This window comes from Bos indicus x Bos taurus, chromosome 1 (assembly GCF_003369695.1).
Source record: "Bos indicus x Bos taurus breed Angus x Brahman F1 hybrid chromosome 1, Bos_hybrid_MaternalHap_v2.0, whole genome shotgun sequence".
Taxonomy (NCBI): Eukaryota; Metazoa; Chordata; class Mammalia; order Artiodactyla; family Bovidae; genus Bos; species Bos indicus x Bos taurus.
In genome coordinates, this window is record NC_040076.1 from 149,919,676 (window position 1) to 149,933,087 (window position 13,412).

General features: G+C 43.6%; 1 protein-coding gene across 4 annotated transcripts in view; it reads left to right on the top strand.

Annotated features, from left to right (window-relative positions):
* Window positions 1–13,412, top strand: part of KCNJ15 (potassium voltage-gated channel subfamily J member 15) — a 57,632-nt gene that overhangs the window by 24,540 nt on the left and 19,680 nt on the right. The window contains exon 1 of one of the 4 annotated variants that reach the window (XM_027548924.1): window positions 12,047–12,151. The exons of the other annotated variants lie outside the window; for them this stretch is intronic. The gene's annotated coding sequence lies outside the window, so the exon portion shown is untranslated. Of the gene's footprint in view, window positions 1–12,046; window positions 12,152–13,412 lie in introns of those variants that run through there. 4 annotated transcript variants of the gene reach the window in all.

Sequence of the window (13,412 nt, forward strand, 5' to 3'; positions counted from 1 at the left end):
GAATCTCCATTGCCAGTCCCCAATTTCTAGGGATGGACTCCTCAAAGGAAACATGCTCAGAGCCAACCTCGACATGTTGCCCCCAACAACCTCTGCTTCTCAGGCAGGGCCACCTCTTCATCCAGGGGCCAGACTCAAGTCATCTAAGCTCTTAAACCCCACCCCCACTTCACATCTAATAGGGGTGTGAGGCTTACCTGTTGGTGAACATAGGTGGTGGTACCCCCAGATTCGTGCATTGCTTAATGAATTCAACAGCCTCCTAAATAATCTCTTTATAGCTATTCTTTCCTTCTCAATCTATTTAGCTAGATGCACCTGGCTTCTTTTTGCCTATTGAAAGGTCAAATTTTTCAGTTTGATCTCCATGGCCTTTTAAAATCTGTTGCCCATATAGCTTCCAATCTGGCTGCATACTAGGAGCAAATGAGGTGCTTGGAAAAAGCACCCAAATTCTGGCTCCTACTCACGTCTCCCCACCACCCCACCTCCCTGAAATAGTCTGATTCAACTGACCTATGGTGAAGCCAAAGTATTTTAGTGCATTTTACAATTTCCCAGGTGTTTATTACATGCAGTGATAGTTGATAGTCAGGATATACCTTTTGATACAATCTAGTGAGGGCAATTAAGAAAGTACTTTACTACCACCCCATATTTTGCTGGAAAATTCTTCTTGAGGGCAATTCTCTTTGCTGTCTGCTTCTTCCTACAGAATATGCATAAAGACTTCTGTGATTCTTCTCACTGGAGTCCATCCTTTTCCCGGAAATCTTCAGTAACCTTCCTGGAAGAGTCCTTGTCAGATAAGATAAATGGAGTGTTAGAATAAGACAAGGTCTCTGTCTTTTCACTGCTTCCCATCTTTTGGGACGAAAGACACAAGAAACACATAAAACACCAAGTATTGTAAGTTTCACGATAGAAGTATGGAGGTGTTCATGAGACAGTGTTTAGGCATAAAAATCTCTAACAGTTTATGTGCAGTAAATGATGACATATGCATACATTGCTATTGTTGCTCAGTCATGAAGCTGCGTCTCTTTGTGTCTCCGTGGACTGCAGCCCGCCAGGCTGCCCTGTCCTGCACTGTCTCCTGGAGTTGGCTCAAATTCATGTTCATTGTGTTGGTGTCACGCTCTAACCATGTCATCCTCTGTGGCCCCCTTCTCCTTTTGCCTTCAGTCTTTCCCAGCATTAAAGTCTTTTCCAATGAGTCTACTCTTTGAATCAGGTGGCCAAATTACTGGAGCTTCAGCATCAGTGCTTCCAATGAATATCCAGGGTTGATTTCCTCTAGGATTGATTTATTTTATTTCTTCGTAGTCCAAGGGACTCTTGAGATGTATTTCAAAGACCACTTTTTTCTTAAAATAGTGTAAATGTCTGCTGAATCAATGAATGAGTGAACAAGTGAATTAATAATATGTTAGTGATTAGGAGTCATTGGGAAATACTTGCAGCTTCAAGAAAAACAGTGCCATAGTTTACTGCCTGCCCAGGGTGGAGGGTGTCCCACAGGAGTTCAAAGACTCACGTCATCATTTTCAGTCCTAAGCCATGTGTGGGTTTCAATTTCCCTCAACCATTTATTCCATAGTCTATTTTAAATGGTAATAAGAATAGTGTATTAGAAACTAGGTCCATTCTCTTAAGACTAGAAGGTGGTAATGGTCTGTCCTAAACAATACTTAACCTCTTTGAATTTAATAAGCAAATCCTAGAGATCAAATGTGATGGTTTGATGGCTAATGGGAAGAACTGGGGTGGAGGTGGGTGGAAGAAACACCTGCCCAGCCTATAGGTCCATGAGAATTTCTCCTTCCCTTTTGACCTTGCTATGGTCTTTAAGTCCTTGGGTCTCTTAAAGATGTTGTTGAGAAAGCTGCTAAAAATGGACACCAAATGAAGGACTTCCCTGGCTGTCCAGTGTTTAAGACTCTGTGCTTCCAGTGCAAGGGCTGTGGGTTCAATCCCTGGTCAGAGAACTAAGATCCCACATGTGATGAAGTGTGACAATAAAAAGTGTCCAAATAAAAAGAAATAGCCACCAAATGAATGAAATCAAATCAGTTAGTTCAGTCACTCAGTTGTGTCTGATTCTTTGTGACCCAATGGACTGCAGCACACCAGGCCTCCCTGTCCATCACCAACTCCTGAAGCTTGCTCCAAATCATGTCCATCAAGCTGGTGATGCCATCCAGCCATCCCATCCTCTGCTGTCCCCTCCTTCTCCTGCCTTCAATCTTTCCCAACATCAGGGTCTTTTCCAATGAGTCAGTTCTTCACATTAGGTGGCCAAAGAATTGGAGCTTCAGCATCAGTCCTTCCAATGAATATTCAGGACTGATTTCCTTTAGGATGGACTGGTTGGATCTCCTTGCAGTCCAAGGGACTCTCCAGAGTCTTCTCCAAAAAAAAAAAAAAAAAGTCTTCTCCAACACCACAGTTCAAAAGCATCAATTCCTTGGCACTCAGCCTTCTTTACAGTCCAACTCTCACATCCATACATGACTACGGGAAAAACTCAAAATGAGACAAATAGGACCCTGCAGTAATTTTCAGGCTAATTGGAGGTGGGGTGGGGGACAGAATTAAGCAAGTGAGGAACCAATGCACATGTGAAAGTCATTGGCTTCTCCAGTAGAAACCTCTAATCCTTCAAGTAATCAATCATACTCTAAGAAGTAAATCATCCTTGGGGAGAAATCAGTATCTGAACATCCATGTACTCTGAGGATGCTAGTGAACTGCAGCATCAAGAGTCATCAACTGAGCGAGCTGAAAGGGTTAGCCCAGCTTCCGGGAGCGTCTGACTCAGATAAAAGGAAATGTTTCTTAATCCAGAGGATTTCAACACTATGGAAACTCATTTCCCACAGAGTTACAACAATGTGCAAATATAAATCACTTCAAAGAAGCCATTTAAAAACTTCGCCTGGCATGATACACGCGATGAAACTGCTCACATGTTCTGGGCCCTGTCTTTGACATTTATTCATCCTTTAATTTATGGATAGACTATTAATCCACTTATTTATTCATTGACTCATTTATAGAGTCATGAGTATGAGTTATCATTTTCTATTTTTTTGGTTTGAGCATCTGCTGCTATATGCCAGGGGCTGTGTTACTGAGGGTAAAACGATGACTGTGGTCCAATCCATGCCGGCATGTAGAAGGGGAGAAGAAACACGGAGAGGAAACCATGATACTGTGGTGAGTGTATTCATATGACACTTTACAGTGGTAAAGGAGAAGCGGGATCTTAAATGAAGAAGCAGTAGGGGAGTTTGGCAGGGGGAGAATCCAAGGGAACATTGAGGGATCTGGTTCTAGGATAGACTTTGCAGGCAGGAGGGACATTGGGAGCAAAAGCAGCTGTAAAACGGTGGGGTGTCGTATCAGGTGGGAAGAAGGGAAAGTCACTCATCATTGTCAAAGCCTGGACCATGGAGGGAACATCCAGAAATGTGACTGGTAGCTGGAAGATTCAGACACTGGGAAAACAGATTATAGACTTTAACATGTGAGACCCAAAGACCCACCTGAGAACTGGCACGGGGCCCTGACTTGGACACGTTCTACTTGTTGCAAGGTTATGGTTGCGGTTAGGGAGATCCTGGCTCTGAATGGGAGGCAGCGTGGAGAGGCGTCAGGAGGACCCAGCAGGCTGCTGAGGAGGGGGAAGCCGTGAAAGGGCAGGGGAGCAGGAGGGGGAAAGAGGGCTCACTCAGGAGATAAAAAGGCACAACGTGCGGCCATGGAGGAGAGGGACGGGGAGGCAGACGCTGGAAGTAAACAACACAGGGTGAGGAGCACTTCCAGGTGAGGCTGCGGGCAGGGCGGTGCAATGCAGCTTAGGAGCACTGACTCTGTAGGCACAGAACCATCCGTGTCTTCCAACGGTAAACACTGGACTGCACAATAAGGGACTGAGGCAAAGTAATTTTCCCTCCACTTAGCTCATCAATTCAACTGATAGATAGGAGCTTTTTTTTTTTTTTTTTTGGAGACCCCAAGCTGCTTTTCCAGAACTTGAAGATTCCAAGCTCGCTTTGTTGTCATTCATGCATTCACTCATTCATACATTCGAAAACACTAAGCCCCTGCCAGAACCTAAGCACCGGCGTAAATCAGGTAACATATGATAGCTCACATTCTAGTGAGAGGCAGTGGGGTGTGATGGATAGCCAGCTGGCTTTTGAGTTACAGACCAGGATCTGGATGTTGTCGCCAGTTCTAACCAGTTATGTGACCTTAGGCAAACTCTCTAACTTACTAGAGTCTCCATTTACTTATTTTGACCAGTGTTTTACCAGAGTTGCTCAGAAGTTCAAGTAAATGAACTGGTGACATGTCTGTTCTCTGCTACTGGTAGCTATTAGTTTGATAATTATTATTGCAACTAGACATATGCATGGGTCCATGCTAAGTGGCTTCAGTCGTGTCTGACTCTTTGTGACCACATGGACCGTAGCCCACCAGGCTTCTCTGTCCCTGGGATTCTCCAGGCAAGAATACTGGAATGGGTTGCCATGCCCTTCTCCAGGGGATCTTCCCAACCCAGGGATTGAACCTGAGTCTCTTACATTTCCCGCACTGCAGGCGGGTTCTTTAGTGTTAGTGCCACCTGTGAAGTCCTAATTAGATTTCCTGTCTGACGCTGGGGCCCCAGTGATAGCCAGCCAGGCTCCTCTGTCCATGGAATTCTCCAAGCAAGAATATTGGAGTGGGTTGCCATTCCCTTTTCCAGAATTAAACATGTACAAGTAAGCAATTCCACTACACTGAGATAAATACTCTGGGAGACAAAACCACAAAGAAAGCACCTAACCCGTGAGAACAGGTAGGGAAAGCACCTACCTAGAAGCAGCAATGCTAAAAAAAAAAAAAAAAAAGATACGACTTATTAATAGTGCTGCAATGAACAGATGGGGAAACAGTGTCAGACTATTTTTTTGGGCTCCAAAATCACTGCAGCTGGTGACTGCAGCCATGAAATTAAAAGACGTTTACTCCTTGGAAGGAAAGTTATGACCAACCTAGATAGCATATTCAAAAGCAGAGACATTACTTTGCCAACAAAGGTCCGTCTAGTCAATGCTATGGTTTTTCCAGTGGTCATGTATGGATGTGAGAGTTGGACTGTGAAGAAGGTTGAGCACCGAAGAATTGATGCTTTTGAACTGTGGTGTTGGAGAAGACTCTTGAGAGTCCCTTGGACTGCAAGGAGATCCAACCAGTCCCTTCTAAAGGAGATTGGTCCTGGGTGTTCTTTGGAAGGAATGATGCTAAAGCTGAACGTCCAGTACTTTGGCCACCTCATGCGAAGAGTTGACTCATTGGAAAAGACTCTGCTGGTGGGAGGGATTGGGGGCAGGAGGAGAAGGGGATGACAGAGGATGAGATGGCTGGATGGCATCACCGACTCAATGGACATGAGTTTGAGTGAACTCGGAGAGTTGGTGATGGACAGGGAGGCCTGGCGTGCTGCAATTCATGGGGTCGCAAAGAGTCGGACACAATTGAGCGACTGAACTGAACTGAATTGAACTGAACTGAATGAATAGTGGGATGAATGCATCTTTTTGAATTGCGGTTTTCTCCGGGTATATGCCCAGCAGTGGGGTTGTTGGGTCATATGGTAGTTTTATTCCTAGTTTTTGAAGCCATCTCTGTTCCCTTCTCCATAGTGCCTGTATGGATTTACATTCCCACCAACAGTGCAGGAGGGTTCCGTTGTCATACTTAGAGATCGGACTTGTGGACACAGCAGGGGAAAGAGAAGATGGGATGAATAGAGAGAGTAGCGGTGACATATATACCATGTGTACAATAAGTAGCTACTGGGGACCTGCTGTGCAGCACAGGGAGCCCAGGCTGGTGCTCTGGGATGACCTGGGAGAGGATGGAGGTGTGGGGGAGGGAGGCTCCACAGAGAACAAGTGTATATATATATATATATATATATATATATATATATAATTCTGGCTGATTCGCATTGTTGTACAGCAGAAAGCAACAAGACATTGTAAAGCAATTATCTTCCAATTAAAAAATTTAATTTATAAATAAATACATATGAGAAAGCAGAAGGAAGGGGGCTTTCAGCAGGTGGCCCCCAATGCATTGACTCTGTCAGTAGAGGACCAACCCATGGGGACGACAGAAAGCCATTCAGCAGGGAGCAGACTGCAGACCAGCTGGTGTCAAGGCTAAGGTTTCCTATGCCCTGTTCACAAGGTCAGGAGCTGGGGCTATGCTTTGTACATTAGCAGTCCCCAACCTTTTGGGCACCAGGGACCGATTTCGTGGAGGATAATCTTTCCATGGACCAGAAGTGGTGGGGAATGTTTTGGGGATGATTCAAAGCACTTTCTATTTATTGGGCACCTTCTCTCTCTCTCTTTTTTTTTTTTTGTATAATTACATTTTATTAAAAAGCCTCTAGAAGGATATATATCCAAATTTCGACTGAACTGAACTGAATTATTTCTCTCTCTCTCTCTCATATATATATATATATATTTTTTTTTTTTTTTGTAAAAGCTCATTGGAATACAACTCGTATCAGTTGTATGACCGAACTGAACTCAGATCGGTTCGGTCGCTCAGTCATGTTCAACTCTTTGAGACCCCCCTGGACTGCAGCTCACAAAACTGTGTTAATTTTATGTATCTTTAAAAAACCTTTTTATTTGGTTTTGGGGTATAGCTGATTAACAAACAATTGTTGTCACAGTTTCAGCAAAGAGACTCAACATTTTGGCCCAAATTCCCCTCCTATCCAGGCTGCCACATAACGTCAAGCAGAGTTGCCTGTGTGCATCTGTTTTCCAATCTAATGCTGCTACTAATCAGATAGGACATACCTATCCACAGCCCAGAGTTCCTTTTCCTCTTTGTTCTTCTTCACTTTCTGCCTTTAAGGTGGTGTCACCTGTGTATGTGAGGTTAGAGATACGTCTCCCGGCAATCTTGATTCCAGCTTGTGCTTCATCCAGCCCAGCATTTTGCATGATGCGTATAAGTTAAATAAACAGGGTGACAATATACAGCCTTGACATACTCCTTTCCCAATTTGGAACCAGTCTGTTGTTCCACGTCCAGTTCTAATTGTTGCTTCTTGACCTGCATACAGGTTTTGCAGGAGTTAGGTTAGGTGGTCTGGTATTCCCATCTCTTTAAGAATTTTCCACCATTTGCTGTGATCCACACAGTCAAAGGCTTTAGTGGAGTCATTGAAGCAGAAGTAGATGTTTTTCTGAAATTCCCTTGTGTTTTCTATGATCCAACGGATGTTGGCAATTTGATCTCTGGTTCCTCTGCCTTTTCTAAATCCAGCTTGTGTATCTGTAAGTTCTTGATTCACATACTGTTGAAGCCTAGCTTGAAGGATTTTGAGCATTACCCTGCTAGCATGTGAAATGAGAGCAACTGTACGGTACTTTGAACTTTCTTTGGCATTGCCCTTCTTTGGGATCGGAATGAAAACTGACCTTTTCCAGTCCTGTGGCCACTGCTGAGTTTTCCAATTTTGCTGGCATATTGAGTGCAACACTTCAACAGCATCATCTTTTAGAATTTGAAATAGCTCTGCTGGAATTCCATTACTTCCACTAGCTTTGTTTGTAGTAATGCTTCCTAAGGCCTACTTGAGTTCACAGTCCAGGATATCTGGCTTTAGGTGAGTGACCACACCATTGTGGTTATCTGAGTCATTAAGACTTTTCTATACAGTGCTTCTGTGTATTCTTTCCACCTCTTCTTAATCTTTTCTGCTTCCGTTAGGTCCATACCATTTCTGTCCTTTATTGTGCCCAACTTTGCATGAAATGTTCCCTTGGTATCTCTAATTTTCTTGAAGAGTTCTCTAGTCTTTCCCATTTTATTGTTTTCCTCTATTTCTTTGCATTGTTTACTTAAGAAGGCTTTGTTATCCCTCCTTGTTCTTCTTTGGAACTCTGCATTCATCTATACCACTTTTTTCAGATTCCACATATAAGCGACTTTATATATTTTTTTTCTCTTTCTGACTTACTTCACTCTGTATGACAGGCTCTAGGTCCATCCATGTCTCTCCATCCATGACCCAGTTCCATTCCTTTTTACGGCTAAGTAATATTCCATCATATACATACATACATACACACACACACACACACACCATATCTTCTTTATCCATTCCTCTGCTGATGGACATTTTGGTTGTGTCCATGTCCCAGCTATTGCAAACAGAACTGCAATGAACACTGGAGTGCATGCATCTTTTCTGAATTATGGACTTGCCTGGGTATGTGCCCAGCAGTCGGATTGCTGGGCCACATGATAGTTCTAGTTTTAGTGTTTTAAGGAAACTCCACACTGTTCTCCATAATGGCTGTACCAATCTGCATCCCCACCAACAGTGCAAGAAGGCTCCCTTTCCCCCACACCCTCTCCAGCATTTGTTTGTAGATTTTGTGAGGATGGCCATTCTGACCAGTGTGAGGTGATACCTCATGTAGTTTTGATTTGTGTTTCTCTGATAATTAGTGATGTTGAACATCTTTTCATGTCCTTGTTGCTCTGTATGTCTTCTTTTGAGAAATGTCTATTTAGGTTTTCTGCCCATTATTTGATTGGGTTGCTTTTTTTTTTTTTTTTTTAATATCAAGTTGCATGAGCCATTTGGCTTTGTGATACAAGGTATCCTCCTTGTCTCTCCCCACATCCCAAAGAGAGGTGGTTTGGCCTTTTTCATTTCATGACTTTTATTACCAATAATTAAGAGGAAACAAAAGATGTCAGCCAGAACAAATAAGAGGGCCATGCCCGGGTCTTTCAACCAGGGCCCCTTAAAATGTCAGCTCTCAAAATTGGCTCTCTCAGCTGAAACAGGACTGAAGATAGGTTCAGAGTAAAATATTAAGAATTGGCCAAGTAGGTCTGAATTTAGGGCCCAACTCATCTCAAGTGGACAACATAAAGGCCCCTTGGCACGTGCTCTTCATCCTCACGTCTCCATTTTCATGGTTAATCTTGAACATGTACTCTATTGTGTTGATGTGGTCAGAGGCTGAGTCCTGTTAGGATGCCTTATGTTTGTATGGACGGCAGACCTCGTCAGAAGAAGCATCTCTAATTCATTGATACATAACCTTTTTGTGGACACAAGTTACACAGTGGAGAAGATGTTAGATATTCGAAAATGTATTTATAACCACTTTTGCATAGTAAACCAGCTCAGAAATCAAACTAAGGCATATGGTTCATATTAGACTGAAGTAGTCTTAATAAAACTGTATGGGACACCCAAACATGAATTGCTGGGTAGACTTTGCGAACTAGGGGAATCAATTTATTTATCAATAATGTGTATGCATGTGTGTGAGACTGTGTATGCATTCGTGCTCAGCTGTGCAGTCATGTCTGACTCTTTGCAACCCTAGGGACTGTACCTGCCAGGCTCCTCTGTCCATGAGATTCTCCAAGCAGGAATGCTGGAGTGGGTTGCCAGTTCCTCCTCCAGGGGATAATCTCAACTCAGGGATTGAGCCTGTCTTTATTATGTCTCCTGCATTGGCAGGTGGATTCTTCACCACTTACCTGGGAAGCCTATGAGTGTGTATATTCACTCACAAATATTCACCAGCGGACTATATGTGTATCTGTGTCATTTTTCTCTTCTTCTTTTGGATGGAGAATGTCTGTAACACGCTGACTCAATATCAGGGTTGATACCCTGAGTGAGGGTATATGGAGGTGGCCCTGATTAGCCAGAAACTCCAGACTCAGCACTCTGCCACGTAAGTTAGCACCCCAGGGTCTTTGACCATCAGAAGTGGTCAAGACCTTGGTTTCCAGCTATGTTTCTCATAAAGGAAGTTGTCACATAGAAGCCAAACACTGAGCAAGAAATGCTGACCCCAGGACTGTTTTATAAAACTGATGGTGATTTTAAACAGTGCTTTTTTTTTTTTTTTAATGAAGTCAGCTAGTGCCTGAACTTTCTCCAGTAGGTAGTCATGAGCCAGCGTGCTGCAGTTCACAGGGTTGCAAAGAGTCAGACATGACTGAGCGACTGAATTGAACTGAAAAGCCATGTGCCAGCATGCTTCTCGGAGGTCCCTTTCTCCTAAATCAGCCTTTGTGGCCCTGAGCTTCCTCTGCTTAGAATGAGTTATTGTCTCTCCTCTGCTCTCAAGCGACGCTAGCCACGGCTCCCCGTGGGAACCACCAGAAAACAGTGCCGGCACCACCATCCGTGTTCTGTGCTGTGTAGTTCAGAGGAGGCCCTGGGGTTGCAAAAGGCGGGCTGCCACTCCAGGTGTAGCTGCCTCCAGCCTCAGCAGCACATCACCCGGGAGCTTACTGGACATGCCAATTCTAGACCTCAGTCCAGACCTTCTAAATGAGAATCTGCATTTTAACATGACCCCTAGGATATCTGCCCGCACATTACAGTTTAATATGCACTGGTCTAAAGCAATGGATGGGGCTCCCCAGGTGGTGCCAGTGGTAAAGACTCACCTGCCCATGCAGGAGACATAGATTCAGTTCCATCTCTGGGTCGGGAAGTTCCCCTGAAGGAGGGCATGGCAATCCACTCCAGTCTTCTTGCCTGGGGAATCCTATGGACAGAGGAGCCTGGTGGGCTACAGTCCATACGGTCATAAAGAGTTGGGCACAACTGAAGTGACCTAGCACACAAGGCAATGGATTCAAAAATGCACAATCACACACACACACACTCATGAACACTTTGGGACACACATGTAAAGTATATAAATTTTTTGTTCTTATGAATATATAATGTATGAGTTAAAGTATGCACAAGATACAAACATTTCAAAGGATAAAGTAGAAGCTAAATTTGAATAATTTGATTGCTTTCTTAATGTACCCTTTTAGGTTACTGGGGTATAATACTTTGGAGACCCCTGTTCTAAGGAAGGAAACACAGAGCTGAAGGGAATCTTAGAACACTTTGTCAGGGTGCTGCAGGGAGCACAAAGCACGCACAGAAAATAATCTGTGGGGCTAAATTTGAATATATTTATGCCTCCCATAGGTAAACCCATATGCCCAGCATATGCATTCATGTTTGTGAAGTGGAAGTGTTAAAGTGTTAGCTACTCAGTCGTTCCTGACTCTTTGCAGTCCCATGGACGATAGCCTGCCAGGCTCTCCTGTCCATGGGATTCTTCAGGCAAGAATCCTGGAGTGGGTTGCCATTTCCTTCGCCAGGGGATCTTCCCAACCCAGGGATCAAACCCAGGTCTTCTGCACTGTGGGCAGATTCTTTACCATCTGAGCCACCACATGTTTCACACATTTGTATTTAGCGCTCATCAATTTCATCAGTTGAGAAATGCAAAACTCTTTTCTCTCTTCAAGGTAAGATGTTGTAGGATATTCTTTGCACTATGAGTCAAAATAGGAAGTCTAAATCTTTACTTCTAGTTCAGTCATTCAAGTCAATAATATATTTGGTCTCCCCTGTTCTCCAACGTACCTTGCTTTGGTGAGGTTCCCTGTGACCTAGAACATAACTGATGAATTACATCAGTTATTAAATCTGGATGGTTCTGAGGTCACTTGAACATCGTCTCTGCCCATCCTCTTCCTTCCTCACACAGTGAGTCCTTCCCATGTGGCAAGTCTCGTGTTGACATTGGGATTAAAAGACAAATTGCCCACCCATGCCACAGAACCTGGTTTAAGGAGAAAAAGAAGCTTTAAAACAGATCATTATGGCAACACATAAGTATTGCCATCAGGTGTGGACAACTTGCAAAAGGCAGAAGAGGGGAGTAAGAGGAACTCCCTCCGAAAGCTGGAGGAGGTGACATTTGAGCTGGGCTTCAAGGAATGCATAGGAGTTTGCCAGACACAGGGCACAGAGAAGGAGTCTGAGGTAAAGGGACCTTCCTGAGCAAAAGCATCAGGCAGGAAACCTGCTTCATCAGCATTCCTCTTGGGTGAAGGACAAAGTCTTCTAACTCAGTCATTTAAATGAAGTGATTTAAATTGATGTGTAATAATAACCCAGTGCACTTACTGAACAGTAGGCTCTTGGGTTTGCACATTCGAAACAACTCTGAGAGTAAATGATTTCGTATGGTTTGGCCACGACAGCGTGTGGAAAGTTTCTCAGCACAGCACGGTGAGTACTTCTCATTTACAGTAAAATCTGGAATGTTTGGGAATGGTCTGGGTTAGGAAAATTGAATTTTCAGATTAGCTGCATAAAAATGGAAAGTCTGGTTTAAAAAAGACCTTCCTAATTTTGTTTTCCTTTGAAGAGATTAACTGCTGTTTGTTAACATTTTAATCTTATCTAAAGAAAGAGAAAAGTAGAGCACTTATCCTGTCCTTTCAGCTAAATGCTTTTCTAAAATTTAACGTGGTTAGCATTTTGTCATGACTTTTAAAGACTACATAGTATTTCAGCTTATAAATATTTTATAAATTTAAAATCGGGTCCATGTTACTGATAATCCAGGTTGGCTTGGAGGTTTCAGTATTATAACTAATGTAGAGAGCACGCTTGTACATAATCCTGATGCATACTTTATTAATTCTTAGAAGTAAATTGACTGGGTCAAAGATTAAAAATAAGTAATTTTAAACTTTGGTTATGCACGGTCAAGTTGTTGCCAGAAAAAAGCTATGCCAAATGACTCAATCTGAGGCTGTGTACAAAGCCATTTATCTCTGCACACTTGTGGATATAGTATGTTGACACATCTTTTAAAATCTCTGATTATTTGATCAGTAAGCTGTGTTTCTTGGATCCCTGAGTCCTTCTTGGTCTGGTTTGCCAAGGCCTTCCACTCTGCCTGGCCCCTGGGCTGCTCACGCCTCAGTCTGGGGCTGCTTCTTTCACACCCTAGGTCTAGGAGAAGCTCATCCATTTCCATGTCTCACTCTATTTGTAGACTTAAACAATAGAGGCATCCATCCTGCCCAGCCCTCTCTGTTGGGCATCATCAGGTCCATCAGCTCAGACCCCAGTTCTCATCGGAGCCTACCCTAGTGCACCCCCTCGAACCTCACCTCCAGATCAGGATCCTGTTTCTGTACTGAGATTTTGTACCAGAGTGAGCTCCACATTGATCAATATCAAAACCTTCTAACAATGTGGGTATCTGATAATGCAGGAGTGGTTTTTAGCTACAGGTGAAGATCCTGTGTCCTCTGCATCCGCAGCTCGCCCACACCCAATCCATCTCTTTCTCATGTCAGGAGTCATCTCTGAGACCTCATCCACCTCTCCGCTCACCCCCCAGCACCCAGCTGTCAGAGATGCATATTGCTTCTACCTGGAGTGTGTGACTCTGAGCTCCTGGCTCCTCTTGGTCCACTGACACCATGCTTGTCCACACACACATCAGTGATTTTAGCTTGGTTTATAGAAAGCGCCT